The sequence below is a fragment of the Hirundo rustica genome, chromosome 11 (assembly GCF_015227805.2).
Source record: "Hirundo rustica isolate bHirRus1 chromosome 11, bHirRus1.pri.v3, whole genome shotgun sequence".
Taxonomy (NCBI): Eukaryota; Metazoa; Chordata; class Aves; order Passeriformes; family Hirundinidae; genus Hirundo; species Hirundo rustica.
In genome coordinates, this window is record NC_053460.1 from 1,917,922 (window position 1) to 1,928,379 (window position 10,458).

At 50.3% G+C, this 10,458-nt stretch overlaps 1 protein-coding gene across 2 annotated transcripts in view; it reads right to left on the reverse strand.

The window, feature by feature from the left end:
• BANP (BTG3 associated nuclear protein) overlaps positions 1-9,952 on the reverse strand; it is a 112,759-nt gene extending 102,807 nt beyond the window's left edge. The window contains exons 1-2 of one of the 2 annotated variants that reach the window (XM_040075621.2): positions 9,846-9,894; positions 450-627 (exon numbers count right to left, since the gene is read on the reverse strand). The gene's annotated coding sequence lies outside the window, so the exon portion shown is untranslated. Of the gene's footprint in view, positions 1-449; positions 628-9,845 lie in introns of both variants that reach the window. The other variant, XM_040075620.1, reaches the window with a different exon arrangement.
• Between the last annotated feature and the right edge of the window lie 506 nt (positions 9,953-10,458).

The window sequence follows — 10,458 nt, forward strand, 5'->3', positions numbered from 1 at the left end:
AGTTTACAAAGGGCTGGACAAGGAATACCAAGAGATCACTGGATTTTTTTTTTTCTTTTTCCCCATTTTGTTTTTTTTTTAACCTGCAGTAAAAAAACGCTGGCGAGATAAACGGAGATTAACCGATGGAAACGATAATTCATCCGTTAACACGGACACGGAATCGAATCCAACTTAACGCTGACACGGAATCAAATCCAACCACGCACCATGATTTTTTTTTTCCTCTTCTACTCCAGCCCAAGAAATCCATTAAGCCAGGCGTGGAGAGGATAAATTTTTAGGAGAGCAACGCAAACCCTCGAGAAGGATTCCTCCCCACATCTCCAAACTGTTTACTCCAAATACCAGCACTGCCAGCACTGAGTCACTTGAAATTCTGCTCATGGTGAAAGACTTTTGGGCCGGCACGGAGGGTGGCAGGAAGCCCAAAAATAAAAAAAAAAGACCTGGCAGTCCTTCCGTGCTCGTGGATGCCGTTCTGGCAAGGGAAATTTGCCATTTCTCAGAAGTCCTGGTGCCCGGCCAGGCCGAGCAGAAGGAAGCAGCTGCGCTGCGCTCGCCGCTCCGTCGTGTCACACGTGGCCCTGCCCTCGCCTGGAGGGGACACATCCACCGCTCCAAGCGCTAAAAAAAGAGGCCAAATTAGAACAGAACCCGGCTGTGGAAAAGCTTTTTGTTCACAGGAGTCGCGGTAGTTCGCTCGGTTTATTTGCAGGACGCTGCACGCGTCGCGCTGAAACCGCGCATGGATGCGAGTTTCTGCTCTGAAGGGGTTGCAATAATCTCGCATAAATCCACTTTTACTTCACATATTTAGCACAAAACAATCCTGAATTTGAAGGCGCCCACGTGGATCATCCAACTTCTGCACTGACCAACCAGGCCACCATGTGCCTCCAAAATTAAATTTAAAAAAAATTACTAAATTCAGCCTTTCTTCAAACTATTTCCTGTTTCCAGCACCCATCGTCCACCTCTCACGGGCCATAGGCTGAATTTCACCTCAGGAATACCCAAATATTCTGTCCCAGAGCCTTGAAACAAGGGCACAACCTCCAACCAGCAGAGCAGCTACAACACCCACAGAGAAACATCAGTACTTCTTTCCATTCAAACTCATTTAATTCCGATTTCACCAAGTCAGGCGCAACTTGAAAGAAACTAGCCACAGCTCTGCCTTTTCAAAGCCAGGCCAGAATTCCCTCCTGCTGCCATCCTGTACCAAAGCACAAAGGGGAAAACAAATAAATGTGTTATCAGCCCCGGGGATGAGGAAAGCAGCTTCCAAGAAAGCCACCGCAGTCATCGCACCTCCAATGAAACGTCCCTCTGCCAAAGCCGCCACTTCCATTTCTAACCGTGAATTTTTACCGGTGGGCCGACCTTGCTTTTCAGAACCAAGGGGAAAAAAGCCTGATAAAATTTAACAGGATGAGGGTTAGTGGAGTTGATCAGCTTCAAAAAGCTGCAGTCGACAAATGCAGAGTAGCTTTGCCATTATAGCTTCCACGTACTTTACTCGGTGAAGTATTTACCAGCATTTCCTCGTGTAAAACACTCTTTTTCTTTGAAATTTGCTCAATATTCCCCCCTTTTTTTCCCCCCCCTAATTTCCACCTCCTGCCCGAAACTCTAGTCCCCATTAAATCTAAATTAAGTGTATGTACACTGGCATCGAGCCACCAGTGCTGAACTATTCCCAGGAACAAATTTTAAGTTATAAAGAAGGAATATTAACAGAAAGCCAGGAAGCTGGGGATAAACCACAGCAGGGCCAAGGAACGTGCCCGCTTCTCCTCCCCCCGAGCAGCACGTGGGAGCTGGATCAGCACAGGAATATTTTACGGTCACTTTGCCCCTGCCTGGTGGAGGGGATGGGGGGGAATGTTCTCCCAGGCAGTGGAAAATATCCCATTAAAGGAGGTCCTGGCCAGCCAGGCTCACACCAGCTCCAGCCCAGCGCTTTTGGAGGGTCTATGCCGCACTTATGGATTCTCCCAGAGAATTCCAGGGGCTCCTCCAACTCTTCAAGTGAGGTTATGGTGTGTCCTGGAGGGATTTCCTCCTCGCTCCACTCCCAGCTCCCTGGGTGCCTCCAAAGGGGACAGGCTGGATCCATGAGCTTCCACGGGGACACAGCAAGCCCTGGAGCTCCAGGCTGGAAAGCTGGGAAAGGACTGGGGATGCTGGGGACAGGGGCTGAGCAGGAGCCCAGGTGTTCCCAGGTGGGCAGGAGGCCACTGGCGCCCAGCTGGCACCAGCCCCAGGGCAGGGATTGTCCCCTGAGGCCACACCTGGAGTTCTGCTCAGGGCTGGGCTCATCCAAAACAGACATTGAGGGGCTGGAGAGTGTCCAGGGAAGGGAACGGAGCTGGGAAAGGGGCTGAGCCTGGAGAAAATGGGGATCAGGAGGGAGCTTGTGGCTCTGCACAGCTCCTGACAGGAGGGGACAGCCAGGGGGAACAGGGACAGGAGGAGAGGGAACGGCCTCAGCCTGGCCCAGGGGAGGCTCAGCTCGGGCAGCAGGAGGAATTTCCCCATGGAAAGGGCGCTCAGGAATTGGAACTGCCCAGGGAGGTTTGGAGTCCCATCCCTGGAGGTGTCCCAGGAGCTCCAGGAGGTGGCTCTAGGTGGGGACAGGGCGGGCATCGGGCACAGCTTGGCGATCCTGGAGCTCCTTTCCACCCTCAAGGATCAATCCTGTGAAATTCCAGTTTCCCCAGACATTTCCTACCTTCCCCTGTCCCCCGTTTCCCCACCCCAGTCCAGACCCCACTTTGTTCCTCTGATCCAATAATCCCACCAGACACCTGCTCCTGCTGGACAAACGAAACTACAACTAAAAATTACCTCATTCTCCCTCAAAAAACGGGAGCAAAAATCCTTGAGCATCCCCATAAGCACTTGCCTGGAAGTGGCTCCAGTACTGGAATACTCAAAAAAAAAAACCTCATCACAGACAACTAAAGATATAAATTTAAAGCTGATTAGATAAATTACATTAAATATCTCTGCCAATACTCTTACTCAGAATTGATACACTTCACACAGAATTCAATCAGCCTTTGTTTAATTGAGTAAATTAATATTTGTAAGCAACTAAATTAAATTCACCTGGATTCCAGATTAGCTTTTCCACACACAAGTTTAACGTAATTTAATTAATCTATTTTATAACATTAATTCCAAATAATTCTTCTGAGCAGCCCCTTGTAAACAAAGCTATTTACTGAAATATCCGATGGCTTTCCCAAGCCATGGGGCAGCATTCCCAAGCGGATAATCAAACCCAAGCAACGCCTCCTTAACACAGGAGAACACGCACAAAACAGAAATCTTCTCTCTCGTTTAATTAGCAAGGGTAAACATTATCTTTTTAAAAATCAAAACTTATTCCAAAGCTCTGCTTGGGGTGTGGAATTGCACTGCTCTGGCTGGAGCAGCTGAGCTCTCTTGGACATTTCCCAGTGCTATTGGTAAATGAGAAAACTTCCCTCAGTTTTCAGCTGTGACAAATATTCCCTGCTGCTTGTGTGGGAAAAGCTGGAAAATGCCATTTCCCTTCCTCTTCTTCATCCCACTTTTCCTTTACATCGATTACAGGCGATTCTCAAATGCGGAATTTCCGCTCCAGAAATCTTTATACAACCACATTAGGAATCATGGAATTGTTTGGGTGGGAAGGGACCTTGAGGATCATCCCATTCCACCCCAGGGCCACCAGTGTCCAGCCTGGCCTTGGACACTTCCAGGGATCCAGGGGCAGCCCCAGCTGCTCTGGGAAATCCATCCCAGGGCCTCCCCATGCTCATTCCTGCCCAACAGCCCATCTCTCCCTGCCCCTGTCCATGTAAAACCATTCCCCTCGAATGAATTTCGTTCATTAATTGAGCCCAGCAGCCCGTTTTTCTGAGCCAAAGGTCCTTATGCTGCAAAACCCCTGATTTAGTGACACTTTTGAAGGTTTTCCAAAGCAGGTGAACACAAAGCCAGTGCTGATGTCCAGGAGGACAGAAATGACCTCCAGCTGCACAGGGATTATGGGATAAACATCATCCACCCTCTCCAGGGAAGATGCAGAGGACGAAATACTCGTTAATTCCATTTTCATTTCAATCCCTGAGGTCTCATCCCTGCAGGGAAACAGCCCAGAGGGGCACTGAGCTGTCTCTGGACGTGGAATTATCCACACTTCACTCCACCTGGGAAGCAAACTGCGGAATCCCAGCAAAGCAGCACCCCAAGAACAGGACAGGATTGTCCCTGTGGAGGTTCTTCATGGAGAAGAATCCTCCTCTGGAGGCTCCAAACCCCTGGCACAGCTGTGACCCCTCTGGGGCAGCTCCAAGGACACAACTGGGAACGTTGGGATAATTCCACGCATGAAGTCATTCCCGGCAGTTACAAAGCTCAGGACACAACAATTCCCTTTTCAGTCTCTCTCTCTGTGACTTGCACCAATTTCCTACCCCAGAGCCCGGCTTTTCCTCCAGGATAAAATCACTCTGGCTGGCAGCTGGAACGGAGCCCTCCTGCAGTAATTCCCAATTCCCAAAAAAGCCACACCAGTGCAAATGTCACAGAATAAAAAGCAACAATTTGAGAGGGCACAACAAACCCAAGAGCCTCCTCTGAGCCCATCACAATGCGAATCAAAGCTCATTTTAGGAGGAAGAGATCAGATTTTCACTTCCTTCTTACTACCCAAAACTACAAAGGAGAATATTTTTTCTTAGCATCTGTTTGGCTGTCATAAAGACAAGGAAAAATATTGCGTTTCAATTAAATTTCATAGTAAAACCACACAGTTTAACAGCTTAAAAATGAGTGTAATAGCAGACAAACAGCTTTGATTCAGCCAAAGATCAGGAAAAATGTCCATTTTCCCCCCCAAAAATGACAGAACTATTCCCTATCTGGGAAAACCAGGACACCAGCCACAACATTCTAGAGATGGATGTATCAAATAAATACCGCTCACAGAGATATTACGGTGATGGACTCCAGTGCAAGCGGTGAAATTCAGATAGCAACCGAAAAAAGGAAACAGTTGCTCCAGGAATAAAGGAGCTGGAAACTTCCTGGAGCAGAAAACCTCCCAGGGAGACAGAAGTATTCTCAAGTATTACCACGAAAGCTCCCATTATTATTGTTGGTTTATTGTTTTGCTTTCAGAAATATTGGCTTTTTAGGTTTTTTTTTTTTTTTTCTCATTCCACCTAGTACAAGGCTCTGTTTCGCTTGGATGTCTTTTCCCAACTCTTCCAACGCTGGCACCAATCCTAACGCAACACCCAACAAATAATCCAGGAACGCCTTCCCTGCTTCCCAGTGCCCCGAACACGCTCTGGCACAAGGAATGGCAGTGGGTGGTCACACAAACCGGGAATTCCAGCCCAAAAATCCCCTGTGGATCTCGTAGAAAGCCTGCCAGCCCCCTCTGGCACAGCCTGCACGGAATTATTCCCCGGGGAGCGGGGCAGGAAATGTTCACACGCGTGGCAGCCGCGCTTGCAGGTGCCTGCACACACACACGCAGGCCTGAATTCAATTTACAGCCATCTAATCCCATTGAACTCCAGCAGCCCAAACCCCGGGGAAGCAGCTAAGTGGTTGCAGACTCCAGGCCTTAAGGCAGGGGCTGGAATCCTGTATCCTGGTGGGATCATTCCGGACAGGGGTCATTCGCACCAAGCGCAATTCGTAGAGTTTGCTGAAAAGCGGCAAAAGGTGAGAGCAGACCTGCCCCGACGGCAGATTCTGTCCCGTTGTTGTCTTGTTTGCAGCCACTAGATGGAGGATTTTTATCGGGAACAGCTCCAAAAATCCTGCAAGGATTTCCAGGGGAGGTTTAGGTCGGAGATCAGGGAAGGTTCTTCCCCCAGAGGGTGCCGGGCACTGCCCAGGGAAGCTGCCAGAGCTCCAGGAGGGCTCGGACACCGCTGCCAGGGATGCCCAGGGTGGGAATTTGGGCATGTCCTGCACTGGGCGATCCCTGTGGCTCCCTTCCAGCTCAGGGGATTCCATTACTCCAGGAAATTCAAAGAACAAACTTCCAGGATCAGTTTCATCCACCTTCTGCTGTCCCAGGCTGCTCCAAGCCCCAGTGTCCAGCCTGGCCTCGGACATTTCCAGGGATGGAGCAGCCACAGCTTCTCTGGGAATCTGTGCCAGGGAGGAATTTCTTCCTAATACCCCATTTATCCCTGCCCTCCTCCAGCTTAGGGCTGTTTCCTCCTGGCCTGGCAGCTTACCTTTAGCAACAAAAGAGATTATTAATAATAATAATAATTTACAGGTTTTCCTCTTTTTTTTTTTTTTTTCCCCCCTAATATGTGCACTGCAAGTCCTCGATACACTGGAAAAAGTTTCTGATCCAGCAATTCCAGAGGAGGCAGGGGCAGCCCCCAGTGTTGGCACAGGCTGCTGCCACCACAAAAAAAGCAGGAAAGCCAACATCAAATACAACCTGGTCCCTCCTAAGTCTTCTAATGGATTTTTCTGTAGGCATCAAGGAAAAGAAACCACCCCAGCTGCCAAACCAGACCTCAGCACTGCTTTATAACAGATATATACCAGGATTTTCAAATTCTTGCCAAAAATATTAATGGAAATAAACTGAAGAGCATCGTTTTCAGTAGGGAAACGTGAACTGAGCAGTTCCTCAAAATCTGAATTGTTTTTGTACGATTATCTAGGGTGGAAAAGAGCTGGGGGATCACGGAGTTCACCTGTGACCAATCCCCACCCACAGCACGGTGTCACCTCCAGGAGCTCCTGGGACACCTCCAGGGATGGGGATCCAAACCTCCCAGAGCAGTTCCAATTCCTGAGCGCCCTTTCCACGGGGAAATTCCTGCTGCTGTCCCTGGGCCAGGCTGAGGCCGTTCCCTCTCCTCCTGTCCCTGCTCCCTGGGGGCACAGCCCGACCTCCCTTCTGTCCTCCAAATTTCGAGTTTTCATTTGCACCACCCCATCCTGGCTTGGCAGCTCCCCTCCCTGCAGTTAAAAACCAAAATCCCAGCTGAATTCAGCTTTAACTTCCCCAAAGCTCAAATTCCAAGGGTGTTTGAGAGGATCGGCTTGGTGCATTCCTACCCGAGGAGCAGGGATGGAAAGGGGAACTCCCCAGCTGCCATCAATCCCCTCCCTTCTTCTCCAAGATAAAACTCAGATTTTCAGAGGTTTGAACTGAATATATTTCTCCCTTTAAGTGCTCTGAGTCAGGGGTTACAAACAGGAACCAACATAAAATGATTCTGTTCAACAGACAACACCACAAATTATTTTATTTCAAGTCCCACGTACCAAGGGCGTGACGGAGTTAAACCTTTTTGTATATTTTTCAGTCTAACTGGTTGCAAAATTCGCTATTTTCCAGCATATTAAAAAAAACCCTAAACCTGCAAGGAAACAAGTGGATTATGTGACTGTGAAGACATTTTATTCATTTTACTTGGGGGGGGGGGGAATATGATGAGCCTTTTAATGAATATGGATAAAACAGAAAATCAGATTATTTCAATTGTCAATAACTAAGTATCAAGTCTCAAACTGAAAAAAATCCACCTGTGACCAGAATTTTATTGGCAAAGTTCTGCATACAAAGACATTTCCTGGCTCTAATTCCAACCACTGACTTTGCTCTGCCTCCTACAAGCGGCTCAATCCCAGCAATTCCAATTCCAGGCAAGGAAAGAGATGAAAACCTGGGAGTTCTCACTAAATAAAGGAAAACCCTGGAGTTCTGACTAAATAAAGCCGTGTGTTGTGCCTGCACCTACAAAGCTGATGAGAAAAACCAGAGCCAAACTCAAGTCCTGGCAAACAGGAGCCTCGCCCTGGAATTCCCTGGGTGTGAATCCCATGGGACACCACAACTCCTTCCCAAGCCGAGGTAAATCCAGAATCAGCTCTGAGCTGCGACTAAAAACTCATTTTTCTTCACCTCATCACCCAAAATTCCAGAGAAAGGAAGTTAAAACCGGCACAGGCAGGAAAGGGGCCTTCTCCAAACTTATTTATTGGAGCAGCTGTGAGCATTGCTAATTAGCACCACGCCCTTAATGGTTTTATTTAATTACTCTGGGTGTTATTAATCCATTAGTCCTTTTAAAGAACCTTAATTAACACCTGCTCTGGAACCACACAACTTTCACATGGCTGGGTGACTCAGACAGAAAACCCAGCTGTATGAGAGATGACAAACAGAAAAAAACAAAGTTATAAAATGTTTTTGTCCCCTGGAGAAGACGGAATGTTTCCCAAATCCAACCTCCATCTTCTTATTCCCTCAATAAATTAATTATTCATTCTTCCTCACATCTATTACTGAAAATGGAACTACTTCCATTTAATGATGGGAAAAGGTGCTCAGGGTTTCAGAATCAAAGTCTTGTCATTCTGGAGCATTTCTATAAACCAGTATTTTAAATACATATAATTACATATATAATACTTCCTAACAGAGAAAACCCTCCGTATCAAGAGTCACTGCTATGAAATCCAAACACTTTTTTGATGGATGTTTTAAAATCTCGGCTGAAATATTTAAAGTTATACAAGCGTCAGGTTTGCCTCTTGAAATCTTGGTATCGACAGGGCGCCACACGTCAGGTAACCTCACACAGAAGGCAAGAAAGTACCAAAAACACTCCAAAATACCATTTGAAAGCTGCTTCCACCAAAGCAATCTCTCAGCTGTTAATAACCCTTGTTTACTGCAAAACGTCTTCCCTGGGGAGCTCCAAAAATAAACTGATCCATAAACTATCCGTGCCATAGCAGGATAAAATGACTATATTTGGTGAAGTACACAACTTGCCACTGTGGATGGATTTAAAAATAAAACAAATTTTTAAAAAAAAAAAAAAAAGGTGGGGGGGGGGGGGGGGGGAAAGGAGGCAACACTTGAATTGCAAATAAGGGCATAGGGATACCGAGTGTGTTGGGAATCCTGAAATCCTGGAACAGCTTGGATGGGAAAGGACTTTAAAGCTCATCTCGTTCCTCGCCCTGCCATGAGCAGAGACATCTTCCACCATCCCAGGCTGCTCCAAGCCCTGTCCAGCCCGGCCTTGGACACTTCCAGGGGTGGGGCAGCTCCAGGGAAACCTGTGCCAGAGCCTCAGCACCCGCACAGGGAAGAATTCCTTCTCAGTATCCAGCTAAACCACTCGATGTCAGATAGCTGGCTGACACGAAGAGGATAAAAACCACCAACCCTGATACGGATGTGTAAAACCCTGGCAGGCACCAAATGAGCACACCCGGGGATGTTCCCTGTCCGTGCCCCGCTGCACCAGGGCAGGGATGGAGGAGCGCTCCCATCCCAGCCGAGCCTGCAGCGCCCGGCTCCAAACACATCCCGGGGGAACAGCGGGACACCGAGCCCGGCACCGGGGAGCCCGGCAAGGCCAAGAGCCAAACCTCTGGGTGGAAGGAACCTCAAAGCTCATCCCTGCCACGGCCAGGGACACCTTCCACTAGCCCAGGTTGCTCCAAGCCCTGTCCAACCTGGCCTTGGACACTTCCAGGGATCCAGGGGCAGCCACAGCTTCTCTGGGCACCCCGTGCCAGGGCCTCAACACCCTCACAGGAAGGACCTTCTCCCCGATATCGAATCACGGGCGGCCCCCATGAGAGCGATGGGGGGAGGCGGAGAGGGCAGCGCGGCCCCCCCCCCGCCTCGGCCGCTCCCTCCCCGCCGGCTCGCGGCCCGGGGAGCCCGGCGGGAGCGCGGTGTGTGCGCGGCGTGTGCTCGGTGTCCCCGTGCGGGGCCGTGCGGGCGGCCGGGGGGCGGCCGCGTAGCGGAGGCTCCCGCCCGCGGGGCGCCGCGTTACCGTGTGAGGCGGGCGCCGAGTTCTCGTGGTGTTTTGTGCGGCGGCTGCGATAATGGCGTCCTTCCTCGCGAGAGATCCGGCCCGGGGCCCCGCGCCGCGCACGCGCCGCGCCCGCGCGCGCGATGCCCCCGCCCTTCCCCGCCGAGGCGCCGCAGCGGGGACCGGACTACGAGCCCCAGAGGGCACCGCGCGCGCCCCCGCAGGAGCACGCCGGGACCTGTAGTACGCGCGGGTGGCGCGGGGCGTGACGGGAAGCGTAGTCAGGGAAGCGCAGGATCCCGGGAGTCTTGAGGGTGGAAAAGAGCTCCGGGATCGTCGAGTGCCGCCTGTGACCGATGCCCGATTTGTCACCACCCAGAGCACTGAGTGCCACCTCCAGGCATTGCTGGGACACCTCCAGGGATGGGGATCCAAACCTCCCTAGGTAATTCCAATTCCTGAGCTCCCTTTCCATGGGGAAATTCCTGCTGCTGTCCAAGCTGAGCCTCCCCTGGCCCAGCCTGAGGCTGTCCCCTCTCCTCCTGTCCCTGTTCCCCCCGGCTGTCCCCTCCTGTCAGGAGCTGTGCAGAGCCACAAGGTTCCCCCTGAGCCTCCTTTTCTCCAGGCTCAGCCC